Source organism: Lissotriton vulgaris, chromosome 7 (assembly GCF_964263255.1).
Source record: "Lissotriton vulgaris chromosome 7, aLisVul1.2, whole genome shotgun sequence".
Lineage (NCBI taxonomy): Eukaryota > Metazoa > Chordata > Amphibia > Caudata > Salamandridae > Lissotriton > Lissotriton vulgaris.
Window position 1 is genome coordinate 610,498,024 of NC_141695.1, and position 26,046 is coordinate 610,524,069.

A 26,046-nucleotide genomic window follows, 5' to 3' on the forward strand; every position below is an offset into this window, starting at 1 on the left:
CGGCGACGCCGGGCCCGGAGCACCCGACGGCGCCGAGGCAGGGACACCCGAACCGCCAGGGCCCCCAGACGGTAGCACTGGGCCCGAAGGCGCCGTAGGCCCCGTCGGAGAAGCGAGCGCCCTCATGGCCATGAGGAACGCCTCGATCTCCTCAGGCGTCGCGCCATGCCCAGGGACCGGAGGGTATGAGGCAGGCCGCGCCGGCGACTCTCGCGGAGCCGCGGGGTTGGGGTCACCCGAGCCCCCGGCCGCATCGCGCGAGCGTCGGGGGGAGTCGGGGGTACGATGACGACGCCCCGACTTCTTGTGCTTCCTACCTGACGAGCCTGACGAGTGGTGTCGACTTCCGGAGCGCCCAGCGCGGCTCCGCGACCGCTCCCTCGAACGCTCCCCCGACCTCCGGCCGGACCGGGACCGCTCCCGGTCCCGACGTGGGGCCGACACCCGGAGCTCCAGCAGCTTGCGGGACCGCTCCCGCCTAGCCTTGTTGGTAAGGGCCCGGCAGTCGAGGCACGATTCCACGTCGTGGTCGGGGCCCAGACACCGGAGGCAGAGGCGGTGATGGTCTGTGACCGACATCGTGCGCTCACAGTCATCGCAATTCTTAAATCCAGGCATCCTATCAGGCACAATAGAGAAAAAAGTCGAAAAACTTGGTCAAAGACCGGAGTACTGCTCTTCCAGATCTGCGTCCACTGGCGCGGAAAAAAGAAGAACTGACGTCAGCGCGCGGAGGCGGCGTCTATGTACTCCAGCGACGTCATCACGGCGCACGACGCCGACGACGGACGCGGAGCCGCAGGGGACGCCTGCAGACGACGCCTACCGACGCGCAGGGGTACTGCTACGCAAAAGTTTCCGGATCCAGACTGACGCCTGGGGATATTCTAAGGTAAGGAATCTAACACTAACGTGTTTCTTTCAGATAAAATGTTCTGCTGCAGCTGCAGGCACATGAGCAATCGCGCAAATTTAGCAGTTGGATTAGCCTCGTAACGGGCTTTCAAACACACAGGCAAAGTCCTCCTATGGAGATTCAAACGTACGAACCCCCTTACCGTAGCACCTGGCGGGAGAGAGGCACCTCAGATGTCAGTAGGACCCAAGAAGGAAGCAGCGGAAGAACAGAGGAAGGCGCGCACAAAACGCTGGGCTCCTACCTGCCAACCCAGCCCCCGCAAGTACACAGAACAGCATTTCCTGATGAGGGCATTAACAACACAGCGTTGGACAGAAATAGTCATTGTCCTGCACAAAAACATAAGTCACACAAATGCCTACCGTGACAACAACGGGATTCAGGCCGAGGTTTGGAACCGGGTTCTTTTTACGAAGTCCCCAAAATTCTTCGTGATTCTAAAAGTTCGAAAACACCCGGCGTTAACGAAAAAAACGAGTAAAGAAAAGGAAACCCACAAAAAGTGTTTTCAGATCTAGCTCAACCACGTAAAATAACAGCTGCTGGAGACGTTCGAGCTCGGAGGAAACGGGTTGTTGTAGCTGAAACTGTGCATTCACATGAGGGGCACGTATAGGGCAGGCCTGCCTTTACCGGCAGTGTTTGCGCATGCGCTACACCTGCTATACACACACAGCTTAGATGCCCTCTGGTCTGCCTTTTATCTGCTCTACCGTTCTTTGTCTTCTATAGTAGGACGAACTCTGCTCCATACAGGTTTTAGATCACTGTACAGTCATGGTAGAAATTCGTAATGGCGAGGTGCGGGAGCAAATCAAGGTACTGAGGCAACAGCATGCCGGAAGTATGCAGGCTAGGCAGGTTAAAATATAAGTGCAGTGGGCAGATTGAGTCGCAATGCGACAGTAACTGAAACACTGAAATAGTGCCAAAGTAGAATGATACTAGGCAAAGCTTACCGTTGGAAAGGGTTCAGAGCAGTGGGAGCAGATAGTGAAACAGAACTCTTACCATACGAACAGGTTAGTAAAAAGTGAAACAGTCATCTAAGCAACGTGATAAATGCATGCAGGTTGGAATTATAAATCCAACAATAAACCTAACATGCAGTGGTCTGGTTTTAATCTGCCAATGCATTGAAACACAGGCGCTCACAAATGCGGTTTACATTCACAAATGTGGTCTATCGCATTAAGGTCTTAAAGCCTGCCATATCAGGTTTGCCAATTTTGGAGGGGAGAATAGCAAAAAGGATTGTTTTCTATATAGAAAGTACGCAGGAGACAAAAATAGTGTTATTACTAAGTTTACTTTTCGGAGATAAAATAGTACCTCATGCATTTCAAAGGAAGCACTTCCTGAAAGGTGAAGTACACCAAACAGCCAATTGTATGTTGTGAGAGAATGATTTTCCTCTGGATGGAGCCATAGCCCACTCTGTATATTTTAAAGAATAGATAATAACATAGCAGCATACAGTTGCGCTGTCAAGATACACCTTAAGGGCAAAGGAGTCTAACAAGGCTCAAAATAGAGAATATTAGGAGGGACTTGTGACAGTAGGAGTGAAAAAGATTGGAATGACTGCACCAGGCAGCAAAAAACAACAGGGTAACAGAGTGACAATACATGCTTTCAGCTCAGTAGGTAGGAGATAGACACTTTAACTTTACAGAAAGGGAGACAGGTACTCTATAATGAGGTAAAGTGTTATAGGTGGGAATGATAATGCCATGAGACTATACATACCCAGGAGTGAGGGAACAGAGAGAAGAGAGCAGGAAAAAAGTACTTTTGTGGATGATAGCAACCCTGCTCTATATATTACCCAGACGATCTTTTCTGATGATGGAGTAGTTATAAGGGCTGGGTTTTACGGTTTCTCGTGTCTCTTAAAGAGTCCAGAAGGGAAGACAAAGAGAAAATGTCACATCCCGGGTCCCTTGGTAAGAACAATGTAGTTTATTTGTAAGAATTATACAGGAAAGCAGCACAGGCCCATCAGCAAAAAACTAGACTGCCAACTGACCCCTCCATTAAAACTTCTCTCTCACCTCCTTCCACTTTCCAAGCTGTCCTTTCTCATTCTTGACATTCTACTGCGCCATTCCAGATTAACATCACACTCACATCTTCATGACGCATACCACAGGAGAGTTTGTCTGGTTATGTTTGAGAGACATGATGGACAAGAGAACGATTTTGTGGCAAGTGCAGAGGTTTACTTAGATTACAAGTCACTTATGCAGGCACAGGATCAGATAATGATTTGCATACTGCTGGCTTTGTTTATAGTGGCACAGTGGGGCTGAAATTCGGCCCTAAGCAATCACCTGCAGCTGAGATTAATGCAAGGATTTATTCATAAGTAAAACACATGAAAATTATAGTAGCAGAGTCACATGACCACTGTCCCTCTGGACATGTATGGTTAAAACGACATCAAACAAACATCATCAGTTATGATGGCCGCTATTAATCCCAACACAATCATTTTTAGTTATAGCTGCTCCTAAATGACCAACAAGCGCTAATTTCTCCAAGCCAGATCTCAAACCAAATGTAGGCTCAAAGTCAGCACCCTAAAAAAAAACAGCTCTCGCCGCACAGACAGTGGCTTGTGGCTTACATTCCAATATGTCCTGGACAAACATTTCTCCGTCGGTCAACAACTACATCTTGACCCTTCCCCACCTCTAGAATTACCACCCTCTTCTGATACAACTCACTGCACCAGATCATTATCCACAAATGCCACCAAATAACTCATCATCCCTAGTTACTTCTGCTTCACTGTTCGCATGATCTTCTAGACAAAAATCTTCTTGGGCATTATTCATAAGCAATGTATTGAACGATTAAATGAAATTAAAATAGTTTAGTAGCAAGTCGACCAATAGGATACATTGGAACACTCCTAAGAACTCCCTAAAAGGACATTCACTAAGTGCTTATGATATTTGCACAAACAAAAACGTGTTTCCTAAAAGCGCGGTTTAAACTTTTCTGTGGCTCCGCACAGACCATGTTTTTTATCTTAATAACTGAACAAAACTACTAAACTGACCTTAAAGTGATGCAGTATCTAACTTCAACTCTTTACCACTGTAAAATTTAATTTTAAACACTTCCTCAACACTTAGACTACTGCGATGCCGAATCATACAGCAACATCACAGCACTGCAAGGCATATTTATAAGCCTAATCCTAATAAAGTCTAACACGTTATCCACTCAAACCAACTCAGACTTTGTTGTCCACACTTTTTATTACCGTTCTCAAACTTTTTTTTGCCAGCACAATGTCCATACATTTGTCAAACCTGCAAGAAAACAACTGTGCGGATCAGGCCACATGCCCAGCCGGGTCTGGACCCAGGCGCCTCAAGGGGCTCGTCACAGGAGCGGACGGAGCGGACGGTCCGACCGGCCCGGGGTGGACGACATCGTAGGTCCTGATCATGCAAGAGATCCGTCTCTGCCAGCGCGGCACAGAACAGTGGAACAGTGGAGTCCGATCACTCTGAGAATGGTCGCTGAAAACCTGGGGTGATCTGCTTTTCACTACGGAAGGGGTGGACATGAACTGCCGGGGGATTTGTGTGGAGTGGGGACCTTGTGGACAGAATTGCATTGTATGCTGACGACGTCCTCTTCTTCCTTACAGATTTACGTCGCTCGGGGCCCAGAGTGTTAGAAATTATGCGTATCTTCGGGGAGGTTTCCGGTCTTCGTCTGAACCTGCACAAATCCACTCTGTGGGTGCTGGTAGGTGGAGCCATAACAGACCCCTGGGCGGCAGGACTGCGGGTAGCGTCCGACGGGTTGAAGTACCTGGGGTTGTTCCTGTCGGAATCGGCGACAGTTGCTTGGGAACGCAATATAGTGCCTGTATGGGAGCGAGTTCAGGCTGATACCAAAACGTGGTCTAGAATGCCTCTAACCATATTCGGCAGGTCTGCGATCTTCAAGATGGTAGCGCTCCCGTGCCTTCGATATCAGTTACAGAACTACCCCCACCCCATCAGCCCTCAGTGGTTTCGACAAGTCAACTCTGTGTTGGGCCGCTTCCTATGGGCTGGAGGAGTGGCCGGGGTGGCGCTACGGACATGCTTCTTGTCCACATATTGCGGTGGCCTGGCCACTTCCGATCTGTTGTCCTATTACCAGGCCTCCCAACTGCTTATTCTTAATGAATGGTGGTATGGCGACAGGGGGGACCCGGCCTATGCTCTGGAGCGCTCGCTAATGGGGGAAAATACACTGCACACGATCTTATACTCAGCCCGGTTGCGGCGGTCGTTGCAGTCTGTCACGAAAGTGGTCTTTGCTGTCTGGAGACAGGCGCTGCGCCGCATGGGCTGGTGGGGCAAGCTAACGGCAGAAACGCCACTGTGGAACAATGGACTGCTCCCGGAGCTTTCTACTCTGGCCGGTTTTGATGGCTCGGAGGCCACTGGGATCTCGTTGCTGGGTCAAGTGATGTCCGGGACCACCCTCAAATCGTTTCAGGAGCTCAGCGCGGAGTTCCACATGACCCAATCTCAATTCTTCCGCTATTTACAACTGCGTCATGCGCTGGCCCCCAGTATCGCTCACTTGGAGTCTCTCCCCGAGTTTAGTCCAGTCGAACGAAGGTCTTTATGGGAGACCTAGGGGATAAGAAGGTCTCCCGCATCTACCAGACGCTGGTTACTCATTGCTCCTCCACATTACTTCCCCTTAGGGCGGCATGGGAGGTGGATGTTGGTCCTCTAGACGAGGATGATTGGAGGGAGGCCCTGGAATCCCCGCGAGGGGCTGCAATTGCAATGCGGCTTCGGCTAATCCAATTTAAATATCTTCATAGGGCCTATTACACCCGAGAGCGACTGTGGAAGGCGGGACTGATTGAGTCTCCGGAGTGTCTGCGCTGTGGAGCCGCACCGGGTACGCTGCTGCATACGGTGTGGTCGTGTGCTAGACTGTCTAGCTTCTGGAGGGGTGTATGGGGCTGCCTGTCCGAGGTCCTGGGGTGGGATCTTCCCCCCCACTCATCGGTTGGGGCTGCTCCATGTCATGGAGGGTATCGGTGGGAACATATATAAGCGCCACTTACTGTTGTTGGGACTTGTTGTGGGCAAGAGAGACCTGGCCCAGGCATGGAAGGGAGAAAGAGCCCCCCCTTGTGTGCATGGAAGGCTGGCCTAGACTACTGCATGGGACTCAAGAGACCAGTGTTTGAAGCAAGGGGATGCCCCCGTAAGCATTTTAAGATCTGGAAGCGGTGGGCTGATTATAGGGGGCTGTCATTGGATCCCCGGGTGGAACGAGAGGAGGACGTATAAATGAGATGTGCCGCGTGGGCCTGAGATCTGTGGCATACCTATCACATCGCACCCAAGTATTGCATACATTCTATACACACGTGCATGGGGTTAGCATGGGAATTGGGGGGGGGTTGTGGGGTAGTGGGGCAGTGGGAGTTGGTGGGGTAGGGGTGGGATAAGGGGTTGTTCTTCTTGGGCTTTTCTCCTCTTATTGATCGGACATTGTGCATGCATTATAAACTGTACCATAACTCTTGGTGGTGATCTCCTGACTGTGGGGAGCCACAGTTTTACTCTGCTTCAACTGCTCAATAAAATCTGTTGTGAAAAAAACCTGCAAGAAAACACTTTATTAGCACGTTAAATACTATGCCTTTACCCAACTCAGTACAAGTTTTCACTCCGCCCCTCAACATCACAAGTCTCAAATACTTGGTTTTGGCAACCTAATTATTTGCCCTTCCTAAATGTTCCCTCTTTCTCCCAAAATGGTTAATAAAGCTTTGTATAATACATCAAGCTATTACCGGCCCTCCACAGCTCACAACAAATGAGACATTAAAAACTCTGAGAATGTTAACCCAACATGCATCAGACAATATAGAAAACCTTCGTTCATTATCAAAAATGCCTTAAGATGCCAAGATTGAGAATAGAAAACACCCAGTTGAAATACTGAATGAAAATTCCACTTAGAAAAACAGGACATCCAATCCGATCTGGACCCCAAATTATCACTATTGATAATGGGGTGGCTGTCCATCTATGCTGCACGGTTAAGACTCCAAAGCCCTCTTTGTGAGTTGCCAGGAGACACATTCCTGGGACAGACACCGCTCTGAACATTTCTGAGTCCGCAAAGTTATTCCCGATTTCAGGAACTAAAACTTGTAATGACAGATTGAAGAGTGGCTATACCGACTGGTATTGGAGATGCACCTAAGACGGAGATCAGTATTGATGGTAAAAATTCAAGCAGAAGCAGACGTTCTACTCTCTTCTCTTGAGCAATATGAACTGCTCAAAACAACGCCGTACACTGCATCGGCTTGATGATACCATCAATGCACATTTTGTTTTTTAAAGTAAACTGAAAAGTTCACCCCTTAAGTTAAACGGAACATTGCAAAAATATCTACCGATAACAGTTCAATCTTTCATCATGATCACGTTTAGATCCTTCTAATTTTCCCACCATTTAAGAAGGCACCCTATCTACACCATGCTCAACAACTTCATAGTTCAAATGTCAGTTTTCAATAATTGGTAATACATAAACAAGAAAATCATTCCATTTGTTCTTCTCTTTTCTTTTCTTCTTTTTTGTAGAATCTTAAAATCAGAAAGGCGCCACTTGGAGTCCGGCGTGAGGCGGGGGAGGTTGCTTACCGGCGCCTTTCCGATTTAAGATTCTACAGAAATTTACTAGGCATACATAAACATTGGATATTTAAAGGAGTTGATACGAAGAACGGCTTATGAGTCCTTTTAGAAGTTACCCCTCACGCCACGGGATTAGTGTGGCCTGGAATTATCGCCATACTAGAAATATATTGAAGTGAATTTGTTTCAGCCGTGAACAAGTCACATGTACAACCATACTGAGGAGACGAGACACGTGTTGGCTTGGGAACTGTTAACTAATTGAAAACACGAAGACATAATAAAAAAAGAAGAAAAGAAAAGAGAAGAACAAATGGAATGATTTTCTTGTGTTTATGTATTACCAATTATTGAAAACGGACATTTGAAATTTACGTGTGTTTAGGTCTATGACTAAAGATTTCCTGTTGCTAATGCTACAGAACCTAGAGAGGCAGGTGGTTCTCTCTAACCTTTGAGCACCGTCAACAATAAGGCTAGTTTGTAAGAATAATTTGTGTAATTACCTTGTGGCGCCTATTACCTATACGACCAAGTCTTATTCAACTTCATGGATCACGTTTTTACCCAAATTTCGCTCTTTTACAATTGAAAAACCCTGGTCCACAGTTTTAGCACCAGCTGAAACTCACTTATGTGCTTCTCATTCAGATTATCCATTTTCTGACTACATACACATTTCCACTCACATCTTTATCACCATTCTCTATTCTGCCAGCAAAACCACCCATCGTATTCATTCTAGCCACACCATTTGACCACAAACTAACATCACTCGGAACAAGAGTTTGATCTTTCCAAATCTTTCAAAAAGTAGTCACGAATAACATTGTGTGGCCTGCAAGAATCTTTAGCATTAGCCCATTAATAATCACCTGAATGCAAATTTAATATCGTTGCCCTCTTCTTTAAAGCTATCAGCACCATGTAAAAACAAACCTAAAGCATTTCACTCCTCATAAATCCCTTTCTCATCTGTCATCACATTGACACTATTCTTTCTGCTACTCTTGCAGACTTGTGCAATATGTCCTGCATGCCCACATCACTAATATTAAGCTTTTGAAACAGGACAATTTTGGGAATTAGCAAAATGACATGTTACCAAACAAAACTTAACATCTTCGTTTAGGCATCAATTTTCTCACTGTCCTCTTCCACTCAAACCCTTCCCACTACCTTTACTCTACACCAACATCCCAAAAGATCACAACCTTTTAGTTAACTAGCAGACTCTTTCGTTTTGGATTGTACAGTACTTTTTGTCTTATCAAGGTCTTCCAAAAAGGCATTTTTATGCCAATACCTGCTACACTTTCTTGATACAACATCATACAAGTTGATCACTAATTGAGTAGTAAAATGTTTACATTTGTATGGCAACGCTAACACAAAAAGTGCTAACTCATACACATCCGATTTCTCTAAATATTTAACATCTTCCAGATATTAAACCGAAAAAATGCCACTGAAACCAACTGCAATTGTAGGTAAGTACCTGAGCGCCTCCGGACCTTTCACTCCCAACTGATGAACAGAATTTTAATAAAATCCATGTAACATGCCTCATCATTTAAAAAAAATATATATTTTTATTGATTTCCCCCCCCAAAAAAAATCAGGCTATTAGCACAACGTTATAAATATTCATCATCCGACCCTGCTACCCCACTTGTCTTATCCCCTCGTCAAGGTCAAAGGCCCCATGTTCTGTACTGGTATTAATCGCAAACAAACATGGCACATCATTAACCCTCAAAACAAATATAAAATGAAAATACATCATTATCAAATGATATGACTTCATAAAACTGTGAATAGAAACAGTACCAAAAAACACAAAGTTCTAAATATGGTCAATGGTTGCGATAGTTTGGGACGTAGGCACTATTTGAGGAGGACCACGATGAAGCTTGGGTCAGATACACCAACTAGGATTATCTTTTCAGTCCCAATCAACCACAGGACTATACCTTTAAAGCCCCCAAGACCTCAGGGGAGGCATTTACAAACTGACAGGATACAGAAAGTGGCAAATAGCAGGCTCAGTCCAGATCCAGTTGCCAATGATCAGTAAAGTCCAAGAAAACACCTCTCGCAGCTTGTCTACCTGAAGCCACACAGTAGGGCAGCCAACTGACCCTTGGAGACCACTTCTTCTCCATGGATACAGTAGGGAGGAGGTGAAGTCCTTCAGGGTTCCTCTCCGCAGGCCATGAAAGTGTTCTGAAGTGTGTGCCTGGAGATGCCACATTAATGAGTGGCATGAGCTAGAAAGTGAGGCGACTCCTGGACCTCCCTAATTGTTGAGGTAAAAGTTCCTGGGGTCAACTCTACCCACTTTTGAAAGTAGCTTCTGTCTGCCTTACTGCTAACATGTCCAAAATGCAACATTTCAGGGCATTTTAAAGAAGGTGAAAGTCTTCAGCCACACGAAACATGGGCTCTGAGGGCTGGGTGTGTGTGGGGAGTTTACTATGGTAATGCTAGTGTCATCCTACATCTAACACTATAATACAGTTAGGAGCCGACACCGTACCCACAACAAACCCGGATACAGAAGTCAGGTAGGGCAAATGCAGCATTCTTCAGTAAACAGACAAAAGATGCACAAGGACGGTCCTGGCATCCTGTTCTCTCGCTTTCAAGCGTGCCTCAAGTGTTATATGTAAACCCAGGAGGACTGTTCTAGCAGGAGTTGACACTCTAGAAGGACTTGATACTGAAGTGTCCAAAGAATGCCCACAGCCTGACCCTGTATATTCTATGGAGTTCAGAACCGTCATCACTGCCCACCAATGTCAGCCTATTATTTGCTCCTGGGAGGCATTTCACACCTATTCAAGGTAATAACTGTCTGGCTGGGGGAACCTGGAGGGCAAATGCAAATGGAATTCAGGCAGGGAAAAGGTAACTTAAAAAAAAAAATTACTTTTCCTGAAATATTTATTAAAAAGATCACTTTACAATTGCATTGAATTGTTAATATCTTTTAAAAAATAGTTATTTAATTATTTTTCTAGCTAACTCCATGCCTGAGATACAGTGTTAGTATCTTAGTATGCACGTTAGTTTTCTACATATGACAGCTAGGCCTGCCACAGTGAAAATAGCATTTGGGCCATGTCACTGTAGGTCAGGGGTCTCCAACGATTTCTGTAATAAGAGCTACTTATCTTGAATGAAAGTCATCCTGAGCTACTAATATTATTAGTGTTATAATATTCAGCACATCAGGCAAGACTACATAAGTGGCCACTCCGAGCAAGATTGTCAGCAGTGATCACCTCAGTGCATCAAGCAAGGTACCCAGCAGTAATGTAAAAAATGCTTTTTAATTGAGAATGCCTATACATGGATAATGCATAACCCCAGTAGATGCAAAGCCACTATCACCAAGGGTATATTATGAGTAATAAGTCTCCCCAATATCACATCATGTATCGCTCTAATTACAAATTATAGCTTATTTAGAAAATGTAATAGTTTTTCTCCAAATGTCATCATATGAGTTCAGAAAATATGCGCATTGCGATGTCAAAAATACATGTTTTTCAATTTTGATATAATATCAAATCAAATATAATTTTATTCGATTGTTAAAAAGCAATCATAAAAGTACACAAAAACAGTTCATTAAAATCTTTAAGAAAAATACATTATACAGATTATCTTTGGCGTACAAACGAAAAAAATTCATCAATTGCAGGGGATTCACAATCCATAATGTTTTGACTTTTAAAATGCATTTAGGTAATCATACTTTTCCTACTGCGCATCACATTTTTCAAAAATATGTAGTTATTGCGACACACAGATGATTATCAAGACATTGAATGTTAAACCTAGCCACACGACATGGACAATGGCCCATTTCTCTCAAGAATGGTAATAGAACATTATGTCTTATCACATCGTAAAATTTACAGAATAGAAAGACATGGATAGCACTCTCAGGTGAAATGCCGTCACAGGGACAGGGAGGTAAATCGTGCATCCAGTTATTTTCTATAGGGAAACTAACCAGTCTATGGTAAATACCAAATCTAAAGTGAGACAATAAGAATCTTTCATAATTGTCTAGCACATAGATTAAATAGGGCTGAATATTAAAAGTCGTTAATATCAATTGATGTTGCAGAGCAGAAGGTTTTTAAAGTCTCAGTTGCAACTCTTAAAGAATCCAGGAAAGCTAAGCCCTCACTCTTCAAGTCTTTATGCGAGATAGCTGAGATTACTAGGATTTAAAAAATACTCCTCTTTTCCAATGTCTTTTAAAAAGTTACAAACATATCTCAGCCACGGTATCCTCATGGCTCCATCTAATTTTAAAATATCTGTCAAGATGTCTCTATTAAGCTGTGTAGCTTCTTCTGTCCACAGCCTGTGCCACAGCAGCACAGGCTCCAGCTTAATTAGGTCAGATATGAAAGCAAGACCCAGCTCTGCATGCCCGTTATAAATAGGGGTACTCTTGGGAACCGCAAGGATAAACTTTAAGAAGGAGTTTTCTACTACCTGGATAGGCGAGGGGTTGGCAAAGTCTCATACCCCACTGCCATAAGTAGTACCAGCCACACATTTAGCTTTGTAGATCTTAATTAGCTCCACAGGTGGTCTGGTGCCTAATTTCCTTGAAAAAGTCTTAGGAGCGGCCGCTGAATGAATCATCGCCAAGTTTTTTAGCTGACACAGCCTGCGACCACGACTCGCTCTGGGTGAAGAGTATCCCAAGATATGAGAACTGCTTGGTAGATTCAAGCTTCTGTCCTGCTATAAATATGGCCCACTTAGGTTTGCAGGGCCTGCCACAATACATAGTATTGGTCGTATTAACTTTTAGACCCAGCTCATTCATGAAATGGAAAAAGCTATCTACCACACGCTGTAATCCCACTTGAGTACGTGACATAAGAACAGCGTCGTCAGCATACAGGAGCGCTGGGGATGGGGCGGCCTGCTACGTATGGGGGATCCAGGCTGTTTTTGCACAGAGCTTCTTCCAATCCATTAATATACAAGTTAAAAAGAAAAGGGGCCAGGACACAGCCCTGTCTGACCCCACTCCTGATTGGAATTTTATCTGTGCGTTCCCCCTTTAGGCCAAAGCGAACGTAGGCTGAAGCGTCGCGATAAAAACATTTAAGATAATAAATAATATTTTCTTCAACCCCAAGTTGTCCCAGTAAGATCCACAGTTTGAAGTGGATCACACAGTCAAATGCAGCAGAGAGGTCAACGAAGGCCAAGAACAGATTGCCCTTCTTGGCCCTTGTATATTTACCGACCAGCATTAGTAGGTTTAAACCCTGTCCCACTGTCCCTAGACCAGAACAGAAGCCATACTGGAGATCAGATAAAATAGATTTTTCTTCTGCCCACATCAAAAGCCGGTCCAAAATTATTCGACCCGCTATTTTAGTAAGGGAATCTAAGAGGGAAATGGGCATGTAACAACCCGGATCTTGTCTGTCCCCCTTTTTGTAAATAGGAACTATTACAGATTCCACCCAAGTGGGCAGAAAATCTGCAACACAGCTGGCATTAAGCACCTGGACCAGGAGAGGGCCCCACAAAGAAGGGGTGGTCTTAAAAATGTCTTTGGGGATACCATCTGGGCCAGGTGCCTTACCACCCTGGCTTACACACAGGGCTTTTTCAACTTCCTCCAGGGTAAAACACACATTTCTAGAGGTAGGATATTCAGAGTGAGGTGTCACAGATCCCACTTGACTTTCACCCTCATACACTCTAGAGAAATGCCTAATCAGGTCAGATTCAGGAATTGCAATTTCCAACTTCGGACCATCCTCATCCCTAAGAAAGGGAGTTCTGATGAGTTTCCAGAAGCCCACACTATCGTTCCTGGTGGAAGCTAAATGCAGAGCTTCCCAGGCTTCAGCTCTCAGCGTATTCTTCCTATCCTTTATTGCTGTTTTATATTCCTTCCTAAGTCTACCAACCTCCCCAATGCACCTGGGTTTCTTATGCAATTCCTTCTTTAGGAGAGCATAAGCCCTGGTACACTTAGAATCGAACCAACCTCCCTTCTGCTTATGGTTTTTAAATTGTCTCACAATGGAGGACTTGATTTCATTCGAAATTGTTGAGAAGGAAGCAAGAAGCATTTCAGGGGGAGAAGGAAGCAATAAGCATTTCAGGGGGAGAATCTACCCTTAAACAAGTCATTATTTCATGTAGACATTTACCAACCACTAATTTAATTATTTCTGCCTGGTTCACCATGGCCCATTTTAACGTATATCCATTAACGCTACCAATTGCTAGATTCACGTCTACGCTGTCGCTTTCTTTATGATTTATCAGAGTTGACATTGATGGCAGCTGGATGGCCAGACAGAGCAGAAAGTGGTCAATTAATGCGATGTCGGAGACATTAAAGGAATAGATTCTACCACCACATTTGTTAGAAACAATAGCATAATCAATGGTTGTAGTACAGCCCCTTCCGTGAAATGTTGAAGAAGGGACAGATGGTAAAGTACAAAATTCAATTGCAAATCCCAAGTCAAATTTAGCTAACAAATTATTAAATTGTTCCCCTAGAAGGGAGTGATTAAAGTGTAAATGGCCCAAGCCATCATCCGGAGTTATTCCACACCTATTATCCTTCACCATACTGCACAGAGTACAATTAAAATCCCCAAACAAGAGTATCATCAATTTATGTCTATAGGCCTTTTCCTGCAAGAACAGTGCTTTGGTCAATTTACTCAAAACAATAGATACATCGCCAGGAGGAATATTGTTATATAGGTTAACAAGAGCAATAGAGTATCAGAAGCCAAGACAAGTACTAGAAGTTGAAAATAAATGTCTGTAATGGGCTCAGTTACTCTTACAAGGTCCAGTTTATTAGACAAAGAAATACTCAAGCCACCCTTTGCTCTTCCATGTAAAACAGCCACAGCTGGAGTATGGAAAGTCCTGAAGCCATTTAAATGGACCGGATCAAGACTCCAGGTTTCTTGAAAACAGAGCATATCTTGTGTCTGAATGAAATCCCAGCAGATTGAATTGGCGATTTTAGATCGAATACCAGCAATATTCCAAGAGGAAATTTTACACATCAATGGGACTATCAGTGGGATAGCCGGGACGACAGAGGCGGAACCAGTTGATATAGAAGAGACCCTATGGTCACTGCCCACCTCTGATCCCCCATCTATAGTCGCGGAGCCCCCTGTGTGTCCCAACGTCCCAGAGATAGTCGGGGCTATACTAAACACTTTCCCCCCATCTGTCATTGTGGTTTCCCCATTACCAGAATAGGGGATGGGGTCAACCACTACATCTAGAGGAGTGAGGATGGTATTATATACCTGTAGTCAGTCATTGTTTTATAGGACACTAAGAGTGTCAAATGGATTAAATGTTGGTACACCATATCTGCTGCCCAATGGTCCATCAAAATTTAGAGGTGGACGGGGGGGGGAGGGGGAGCTAAACACCTAGTTGGTCGAGATGGACAATAAAAATGACCCAGGGGAAGAATGTTAACAAAATCTGGGTCCAATGTCCCGATGTAACCTCTCTCGATTATAGTACGCACCAAATGTGGTGACCGAAATGATAGAATTACACAGTCACCCCTCAGTGTTTTATCGGAGGTGCCCAACCAGCTCACTCTTCTGGCCATTTTAAACTCTGAAAACAAATGATTTCTAAGCCCAAACTTGGTAGGTAAAAAAAGTGAATAGATTTATTCCTTAGGGTCAACCAATGTTCAAAGGCATTAGGGGGTAATGAAGGAACATTGGCTAACACCACAGTAGATGGTGTCGCTTCTGGGGGCAAATTCAAAGTAGGTAAACTTGAAATTGTACTTGTCTCCATTTTATCCTCAGCCCTTCTAAGTTGAACTGCTGGATTTGAGACAGGTAACCCAGAAGTATTTCCTATATCCCCCCTCGTTTTTGTATGCTCTAGTCGGCCAGTGACCTTGGAATTATTAGTTTGATCTTGGGTTTGAGTTACTGGTACCAGTGAGTTAGTTTTGGGATTTACATTCGAACAAGTAGCAGTAGATTGGGGTAGTATAGAAATTGATTTATCCTGAGATAGCTGCTGATTAATATCAAGCTTTCCCTCAATATTGGTCAACCTCATCTCAATATTCTTAACCTTTAAGCAGATAGGTTCCAGAAGTGTTGGTAGGAGGGTCTCCATTCTTTCCCAGAATGATTTACGTCTAGCCTTCGGCCCTCTAGTTCCAACACACGGACTGTCTCTATTATCAGTTATAATAGAGACAGAAATTGGGCTTAAAGGTGTGCCACACCCCCCCTTTTCTGTAGAGTCCTCATTCAGAAGAGGAGGATCAAGAATTCGATCACTAGTGAAAAATGAGGGGGTAGCAGATAGCCTCGTTAGGGAGGGCAATGGTTTAATGGAAGGAGGAAGCACCCCAAGAGGTATCCCATTAATTGGTAAGGTGGGATGAACCCCAGGGAAACCGGCAAAAGATGGAGCTAACATCGAATCCTGAGAATTAGTAGTAAACATTGAAACGTTTGTAACAGGTAAGGGGGGGGAGGGAGCCAGCGGGAAGTGATAAGCGTCTTTCTGTGCTTTCGATGGCAGAGGCAACTACCCCAATAGTCTTCAGCAGCATTCTGTCAATAGCTGTCAGACTGGGAAGGGTGGGTTGGTAACTACCCTTTGTTTAACTATTGGGGCAGGTTGTATAGGAATATTCTTCCCCATTATTAAGCATGGAGTGTGAATAAAATAGGTCAATGAATGGAAGAATATCCTAGGCAAGATATCAATACCACCATACGCCAATTAAATTAACACATTTATGGAACAAATAAGAAAGAGCACATAAACGAGCTCTTAGTATAATAAAACACAATTAAACCCCACTGAAAAGGATTTCTTTTAAGCTAAAAGACACTATTTACTATTTAGTGCCATACAACTTAAGATTTATCATGAACCTGTATACAGAGTCCAAGAGGGGTGGCCCAGCGCGGCCTCTTCCGGCCCCAGACGGCCAGACGGCCAGACGGCCAGACGGCCAGACGGCCAGACGGCCAGACGGCCAGACGGCCAGACGGCCAGACGGCCAGACGGCCCCTCTCTTGTCCCGGGCTTCTCCTGGTGCGTCCCGCGCGAGTTCCCGTGACGCGGGAGGCAGGCGCGATTTAAAAGCGCCTCCGGGCGCGGTGATTGGTGGGCGCGGCTTCAGTCGCTGAGGAGCCTGGGAGGCGTAGTCCTCCCCACTGCGGCCGCGATGGTGTGTGCGGCGGCGGGAGGACAAGGGCACAGCAGGACACCAGCGTGAGGCAATGACCCTCCAGGAGCCAACAGGAGCCAAAAGACACAGCAAGAAATGCCCCCAAAAGTGTTTCCAGCAAAATATATATATATATATATATTCACAGAAAAAACCATAGGTTATAGTGGATATATAGTTAGGAATTTGCATTTACAAAACCTTGAAAATTCAATGAAAAAACCATTGGTTTTAGGCCATATATAGTTAGGGATTTGCATTTACAAAACCTTATTTTACTCGCATAAAACCATTGAAATTCCATATATAGTTATAAGCGCTAACTATATATCGCGCACCCGCAATCCACTGCTGATGATGTCACATATTACATCATTCATGACATGGTTAGTGACATCACTGATGACATCACTGATGACAACATCCAGTGACTGTTTGTTTCTGTAAAGTAAACAAATGTCTTACATATTGAAGAATGAGTGGATGTATAAGTGTCTGGATGAAGGATTTAGTAGGTGCATGACTGACTGTATGAGTGAGTGATTAAATGTGTCTCACTGAGTGCATGGGTTAGTGACTAAACTGTCTTAATTTGTGCATCATTATGTCTGTTGTTCTGTAAACTGTTGCATGTGTTGATAAGTAGCTATATGAGTAACTATATGGGTTATTGATTGGTTGCCCAAGTATTTGTATGGGATACTGAGTGTGTGTGTGGGTGGCTGGGAGGTGTGTGACTCTGTGCATAGATGTGTGAGCAGTTGATTCACTAGATGTATGGGTTCAAAAGTGCATGTGGAAACAGCTGTATGGGCGGTTGACTGTGTGCATGAGTGTATTGGTGAGTGAATGGATATCTCAGTGCTACATGTCAAAGTAAGTACATATGTAAAACACAGTACATGTGAGAGTTGACATATATAAATAACTGTGCATAAGAGCCAGTGAATGTGTGAGTGGCTGTATGGATCATTGTGAACTTGTATCAGGGATTGTATAAGAGAGTAAATATGTGTTAGTATATGTTTGAATAAGTAAAGTTTGTATAACTGTATATTTGAGGAAATGGAGGTGTGATTGATTCTTTGCATGACTGACTAGGTGTGTGAGTAACTCCATGGATGAGTGACAGTCTGTGAGTGTCTGTTTACACTGATTGTATCTAAGGTTATATTAGAGTCTGAAGAGGTTCATCGTATTATCACATGAATGATATCATCAGTGATGTTATCAGTCATGTCAAATGAGATGTTTTCAGTGATGTCATCAGTGATGTCATTTGAGATGTCATCAGTGATGTCATCAGTGATGTCACTAACCATGTCATGAATGATGTAATATGTGACATCATCAGCAGTGGATTGCGGGTGCGCGATATATAGTTAGCGCTTATAACTATATATGGAATTTCAATGGTTTTATGCGAGTAAAATAAGGTTTTGTAAATGCAAATCCCTAACTATATATGGCCTAAAACCAATGGTTTTTTCATTGAATTTTCAAGGTTTTGTAAATGCAAATTCCTAACTATATATCCACTATAACCTATGGTTTTTTCTGTGAATTTCATTGGTTTTTTAATAGCAAATATGAAAAGCTTTAAAATGTCAAGTACGTGATAGATAAAAACATTTTTGTATTTATGCACGCTGATGTGCTTTGAACGCTGCACCCCCCCCCTCCCCTCTTTTGTCTTAGTAGTACTCTCTCTTTGCAGATACTGAAGGGTAGTTAACGCAGGCCTTTACCCCCGTTGTAATCCGTCGTGCCTGCATGTCTCTCCATTTGATTGATTGTTGTCCAAGCATTTACTGTTTTAGAATTGGTTCTCTTTGGATCATTCTCTATTTACAAACAAGCACAAAGTCGCAACACTCTGTTTAGTCTTTGCAGATAGTGAAAAATCGTGTAAAAAAATAAAAGTAATCGAGCAAAATCAGTAGGCCACTAATTGGATCTCTTTTTGACCTCGCTAAAATAGAAATATTAGGAACAACCCTTCATGAGAAATACGAAAATAGTGAGATGAACTGAGCTCCACACCATGAGGGCTGCAAGACAGCTCGGCTCCGTCACCCATCCCGCCCAAAATAACGACAAACCCTATGCAAATATTAAAAATATAGACAACACACCAGCAAAGAAACAGGGTAAAACATTTTATTAAAAAACTATTTACATAACGTTGGTTTATAAGATGATGTCAGTAGTGGACCGATGTGTGAATAGGTCGAAAGCAGCACAAGGCTCCAAGATCCGGATGGCAAGCTCCTGGATGTTGGGTGCCATAGTTCAAAGTTCTGACTTTGAGCCTTTTTCAATGCCTGTGCTTTGTTGAATCAAAATGGCGGCTTGACACAAAGCTGACTCAAGCGTTGCTACTGATGCTATGCAGACCAAAACTGGTTTTCAGTTTGTACATTTTTCTAGATTTTTCAATCCAAGTTTGGTTGACTTTGTAGAACGATGGCTTCAAATTTTCAACATACGGTGTGGTGGCGCTGACTGGGAGGGGGCGCTTCGCTCCTGCCCCCTCCCCAAGTAAGATTTTCATACGTGAAAGTACGTTAATGGTTTTGGTCCCTGAGTTGCTTCGATGTCACTGCCATTCTCAAATGGCATAAGTTCTGGATGTTGGGTGCCATAGTTAAGAGTTCTGAGCAGCGCTTGTAACACTGTCTGAAGCTTATTTCCACCTACTGCAGCTTCACTATTCTCAAAGTAAGTGAGTGTCGTTTGTGGACCTGACTGCATTAGAAAACAATGTGATATGTTACCTTCCTAAACAGCTTGACGGAGGCCCCTGAGGGGCGGTGTGATGGCCATGGACTCGGAGAAGACGCTTGGCTCCGACACCCTCCCCAAGTCTTATAGCACTGGTGTAGCCTGAGATCGCCCCCGACATAGGCGGCCGGCTCCCGGGGTCCGGCGGAACTTTTTGCCTTTTGATGACTCTTCAATTCTGAACCTTGTCCCATCCAGCTGAGTTGCGCCCACTCTTGCGGCTACAGCGTCTTGCCCACCATCCAGCTGAATTGCGCCCACTCTTGCGGTGCAGCGATAGGCGGCTGCCACAGGACTCTCAAAATGGCGGCCGGCTCTTCGGTTTTGGGCCTGGTCCACTAAAATGGCCCTGGGACACCTTTGAACTCGGACGCTTCCGTGATAGGGCTTGGGTCCCATTCTCGAAAAGCGTCCCCTCAGCCGTGAAGATTCTACAAAAGTCTTGGGGGCCTCCGACTCCCGCAGGCTTCTGGTGGGGAGCGGCTGCCATGATTGCTCGTGGAATGGCCACGACGGAGCTACGAGATGGTAGTGGTCTCATGCTGACGCCAGCTTTAGTCTGAAACATCCAGAAACACTGTAGACTACCAATTCGATCAGTTCCGGTAGCGCCCCAACATGACCCGGAAGAGAAGAACTTGCCCTCCCCTCTTTGACTGATGGTTCTTGTTGTCTGTCCCCTCTGTTGTCATTTAACAGAACTTTTTGGACTGCTGAAAGGGGTTGTGTTCCGAACGCTGGTTGGTGGAGACATTTTGACTATATTCTTGACCTACGTTGTCGCGTAATGCGTTATATGACACGCCGCGTTACCGCACCCGGAAGTGATCCGAGGCGCGGCGCGCAGCGCGTAACGTAAGCATAACAGGTCATGTGACTTGTTAATAAAACTTTTCATTGGTTCATTTTACTTTTGTTAATTTAATGATGAAAAGCTTGGTCATATGACCTAAAAATTACGCTTTTTATTGTTTTCGAACAATATTTTTTTTTCAAACATATGTTATAATATTCCAGGCTAATGTACTTTCCCGGAAAATTTACAACTGTCTTGTAAGTAAAATATATTCCTTTTTCGAGAAAAAGGGCGTTTCTTCCTTCCATGACGGAGCCGTTGAGTAAAAGAGATTCGGCCTGCTGTCTTAGGCGCCGATACGCCTGATTATCAGATTCTTATCGATCACTTTATATTGCAGACATGAAAAACACAACTGCCCTTAAGCATTTATCTTTACTGCGTTCCTACATATTATACCTTTTATCCGTCATGTAATTGGACTGCTTTATTTCACTTGCCTTTACTGATTCGAAAACAGTGACTAAAAGTAAAAACTTTACCAATGTAAATACTACTACCGTGTTTTGTTTTAAAAACCTTTATTGTGAAAATGTCAGTATACAAATACGGGCCTATAACCACGTGGGCCGGCCACGGAGCAAACTGAAATCGTATATGATGAGGAGACATTTACACTGTAGAAGAACGTAACGAGCGGGCCAGTAGGTTGCAAGAACAAAGGTGTCTAACAGTTGCGGAATCGGTGGACGTACATTTTGTAATTAAAATACGACAGGGCCACTTACAATAACATTTTCTAGATATACATTTGCGGGCAAGGAGTTACGAGTCCCATTTATACCGGCGCCATTTTGGGCGAGGCCGGGCAGGTCCAAGATATAGTCAAAATGTCTCCACCAACCATCGGCCAGACCAGAACCCCTTTCGGCCCTTTATGCTACAAGATGGTGTCTTCCATTCAGAAAATATTGTTGGCAGCATTTTGAAAGGAAACAGAAACAGCCGTTCTCCTAGTGAGTTTCACATTGTTACATTTAGGAAGAATGTTGAAGAGTAGTATGTGGAAAATCTGAAGCCATTTTTCTACAAACTCTCAATCAGACTTGGATGGAAAAAAAAAACCTGAAGAATGTACAAACTGAAAACCAATTTTTGTCTGTATAGCATCAACAGTAACGCTTGAGTCAGCTTTGTGTCAAGCCGCCATTTTCATTCAATCAATAGCGTCCCCCTGCACACATTCAGGGACCTGGTCGTGTCTTCAGATGAAACGGATTGTAGGAAAAGAAGCAGAAAGGAAAAGGAAAAAAGTTCCGCCGGACCTCGGGAGCCGGCCGCCTATGTCATGTGCCACCTTTGGCCACACCAGGGCAATAGTGAAGCTGCAGCAGGTGCAAATAAGCTTCAGACAGTCTTACAAGCACTGCTCAGAACTCTCAACTGAGGCACTCAACATCCAGGACTTGCCATTCGGATCTTGGCGCCTTGTGCTGGTTCCGACCTATTCACACATCGGTCCACTACTGACATCACCTCATAAGCCAACGGGGCACCCCACGCCGACTTTCGGCGCAGCATTGTAGGATGGCCACACCAGTGCGGCAACTTGCTGGACACAACATCGGGGCCATCCAGATCTCGGCGCGTTCGACTCACTGTACCCCAAGAGTGACCGCAACTCAGCTGGACACGCCATCTTTCGGCGAAGCATTGTAGGATGGCCACACCAGTGCGGCAATTTGCTGGACACCACCTCGGTGCCATCCGGATCTCGGCGCGTTCGAGTCACTGTACCGCAACAGTGACCGCAACTCAGCTGGACACGCCGTCTTTCGGCGCAGCATTGTAGGATGGCCACACCAGTGCGGCAATTTGCTGGACACCACCTCGGTGCCATCCGGATCTCGGCGCGTTGTGCTGCCTTCGGCCTATTCGCACATCGGTCCGCTACTGACGCCGCCTCACGTGCCAACGGATTTTCTACGCTTTTTGTAGCCCTATGCCGCATAACAGGTCATGTGACTTGTTTATAAAACTTTTCATTGGTTCATTTTACTTTTGGTTTCCTAAAGATGGAAGGCTTGGTCATATGACCTAAAAATAACACTTTTCATTGGTTTAGAACATTTTTTTTTCCCAAACGATGAAAGCCCCACCTTGTTTCTGGATCATTCAGACTGAAGCTGGCGTCAGCATGAGAGCACCACCATCTCGTGGCTCCGTCGTGGTCATTCCGCGAGCAATCATGGCAGCCGCTCCCCACCGGAAGCCTGCGGGAGTCGGGGGCCCCCAAGACTTTTGTAGAATCTTCACGGCTGAGGGGACGCTTTTCGAGAATGGAGCCCAAGCCCTAGCAGGCAAGCGTCCGAGTTCCAAGGTGTCCCAGGGCCATTTCAGTGGACCAGGCCCAAAACCGAGGAGCCGTCCGCCATTTTAAGAGCCATGTGGCAGCCGCCTATCGCTGCACTGCAAGAGTGGGAGCAACTCAACAACATGGTGAGCGAGACGCTGGAGCCGCAAGAGCGGGCGCAACTCAGCTAGATGGCCGCCACCTGGGGAGGCCCGTTCACGCCGCCTGCCCCACGCCCCCCCCCCCCCCCCCCCCCCCCCCCCCCCCGGGGCACCGCACGCCAATTTTCGGAGCAGCATTGTAGGATACCAAAACCAGTGCGGCAGTTTACTGGACATCACCTGGGTGCCTGTCGTACATGTTGTGTCAGCCATGGGACACTGGACACAGTCCCATCAACATCTCAACGCGTTCTGCTGCCTTGGGACTATTCGCACAACAGACCGCTACTGACGAGGCCTCCCCCCGCACCACCCGGGACGCCCCACGCTGTTTTATCTGTGCTGCATTGTAGGATTCCAAAACCAGTGCGGCACCCAGGCGACATCACCTGGGTGCCGTCCAGAACTCTGCACGTTGTGCTGCCTTGGGACTATTCGCACAAAAGACAGCTTCTAACCATTGTTGCTTTTTGAGTTGAAAAATGTTTAAATGTTTTTAGTTTTTGTTCCGTTCATTATAGTTAAAAGTTAATAAAGTTTTATAATCTTACTTTGTTGGAGTGTTATCTATTTTTTAAAAAACGGGTGAATAGGGCCTTGAATCGGGTTATTGTCATGTGTGGGCTTTGGAAGTGTGCTGCTGCAGGATCGGACATTTCAAACTCAAATGCACGTTCTTTTTCTTACCTTTCCGAAGCATGGAGCGCAATAGCAGGCAGAGAAAGGGTGATGCACGTGTTGAACACTACCTGACCTGGCAAGTTGCTGGCAGTGCCCCCCCGCCCGCTCCTGAAAGAGGGCACACACACACCGCCGCCCCGAGTACTTCACAAATCTTTAAAAGACCATGCGCTTGTTCATGAGGCTTAAATGGTTTATCACCTCTTCTAGAACTCCTGCATCGACCCTCTGACGTTTCCTGGAAAAATTACCATGTAACACAATACCAAGCCCTGTCAGCTGAAACCCCCAAGGAATCGTGGGACATATTATCAAGGGGGTTTATCTCCGCTTTTTTGGCTTTAAAAGCCATGAAAGCGGAGATAAAATTATCTCCCTATTACCAAGCTGTCGCTAACACCAGTTAGTGACAGCTAAAAGGAGATAGCGACCATCTTGGGCCCCGCTTTGCATGTCAGTGATACTTATCACTAATGACATGCAAAGTGGCGTGCCAAGATGTTAGCGACTGGAAACAGTCCCTAACATCGCTATCTCCTATTACCAACTTTTGGAGATATTCGCGCTAAGCGCGAATATCTCCAAAATCTAACACCTGCCCTGAGCAGTTCTTAGCCATGTTATCCAATGGGAGGTGGATAACATGGCTAAGAGCATTTGCTCGATAATACATGAATATCGCTGACTTTTCTGCGATAATAGCAAGGTTTATCTGCGATAAAAATCGCTGATGTGCGGCGATAATTTTTGTCTCTAAACAAGTTAGAGACAAAAGTTATCGCTAGTTGTTCGTAATATGCCCCCGGGTTTTTGCTTGCAGAAATCGGGAGGCGGGAGACTAGCACTGAAATCAGTAGTCACACGCCTGAATCGGGAGGGTTGGCATGTCTGAATTCTCTACAGCTGGGGCCATAAACTACATCCGCAGGGGTAGGTGATAGCCTGGGACCAGCCTGGCATCTAAAATGGCTGCCGTGCACGACAAAATTGTGGCATTGGAAAAAAGGCAAGATGGCGCAGCCGCTGGAAGAGATGTATCAACATATATCAGCCTCCTCAGCCACCCTCAGGAAACATAGGGGATTAGGATACGTCTCCCGCACCCCCTTATACCTAGTAATTTAATTAACGAAGCACAAAATGGCGAATTCCCGTTTCGCTACCAGTTTGCGGCCCAGTTCGCGGCCCGTGAAGCGCTTCTACCGTGAAAAATCATTTTTTTTTTCTTTTCCCCACGGGACCCTTTAATAACCCCAACAACATTCCTAGGGGGTCAAGAGGGGGATACCTTGCCCCCTTTCATTAAATTCCCCCTTCGTTTTTCACCTCTTCTTCTCTCTCGATCCTACCGAGAGACAAGATGGCGGCCGCTCCGGACTGTTTAGAATGTTGACAGACACCGGAGAGCCAATCAGCTTTCTGCGCGCAAAGTTCCGAAACGCGAAAAGTAAGCGGACCGGATCGCTGCCCGGAGCGCTGTTACAGATATATATCTTGATTTAAACGTTAATTTCTCAAAATCCACTGAAGCACATATATTGAGACCTAGCAAAGGCACATCGGGCTAACAGTCCCTACAATTTTGCCAAGTTTCGTGCAAATCCATTCAGCCGTTCGAGCTAAAAGTGAGTCCAACCGCCCTATGGAAATTAACATGGGAAAAAGGCGTTTTGGGACCCCCCTTTTTTCTCGGCCCCCCCTTGACGAAACCCCCCCCAAATTTTCAGGGGCTGCTCAGAAACAAAATGTGCCATTTTCCTGAAAATTTCAGCCGATTCCGTCCACAAACGCCAAAGTTATTAGACATAGAATTTTCAGAAATGCCAAAGGGAATTAATCCTAACTATATATACCTACTGGCGATAGCCAGTAGGAGATATATATATATATATATATATACACACACATATATACATATACATATATACACACACACACAAACACACACACACACACATAAAATTATTTTTTTATTTCAACCAAGTAAAAGTTTCTAATTTATTAGGCACACCGGAGAGCTACTTACAGGTAACAAGATGGCTACCAGTAGCTCATGAGATAATGGTTGGAGAATGAAACCAAGTTGCCTGTGTGCATTCGAGGTTTGGTGAGATAATCACAAGTTAAATCAACTGTTATTGTGGTATTGTGTGCGTCCGCGCTGGGTGTCTAGTCCCTAGACACCAGATCCAGTACTATATACAAGGCTGTGAGAGGAGCACCTTCTCACTAGCTGGAGCACCACTATAGTAACAGAGTTGCTTTCCTCCAATTATAATCCAATGTTAAACACAGAGTAAATCCTGTACAATAATGATGAATTTTAATTCTTTACTTGGATTATTTATTCTTGATCTCCATTCCTTAGTCATGGCAGTAAATGATAGATCAATTCCAA

General features: G+C 45.0%; 1 protein-coding gene across 4 annotated transcripts in view; it reads right to left on the reverse strand.

The window, feature by feature from the left end:
- The window catches only part of LLGL2 (LLGL scribble cell polarity complex component 2), a 1,008,116-nt gene that overhangs the window by 870,732 nt on the left and 111,338 nt on the right, over positions 1 to 26,046 (reverse strand). Inside the window, exon 1 of one of the 4 annotated variants that reach the window (XM_086930754.1) lies at positions 1,282 to 1,301. The exons of 2 other annotated variants lie outside the window; for them this stretch is intronic. The gene's annotated coding sequence lies outside the window, so the exon portion shown is untranslated. Of the gene's footprint in view, positions 1 to 1,058; positions 1,142 to 1,281; positions 1,302 to 26,046 lie in introns of those variants that run through there. One more of the 4 variants, XM_086930753.1, reaches the window with a different exon arrangement.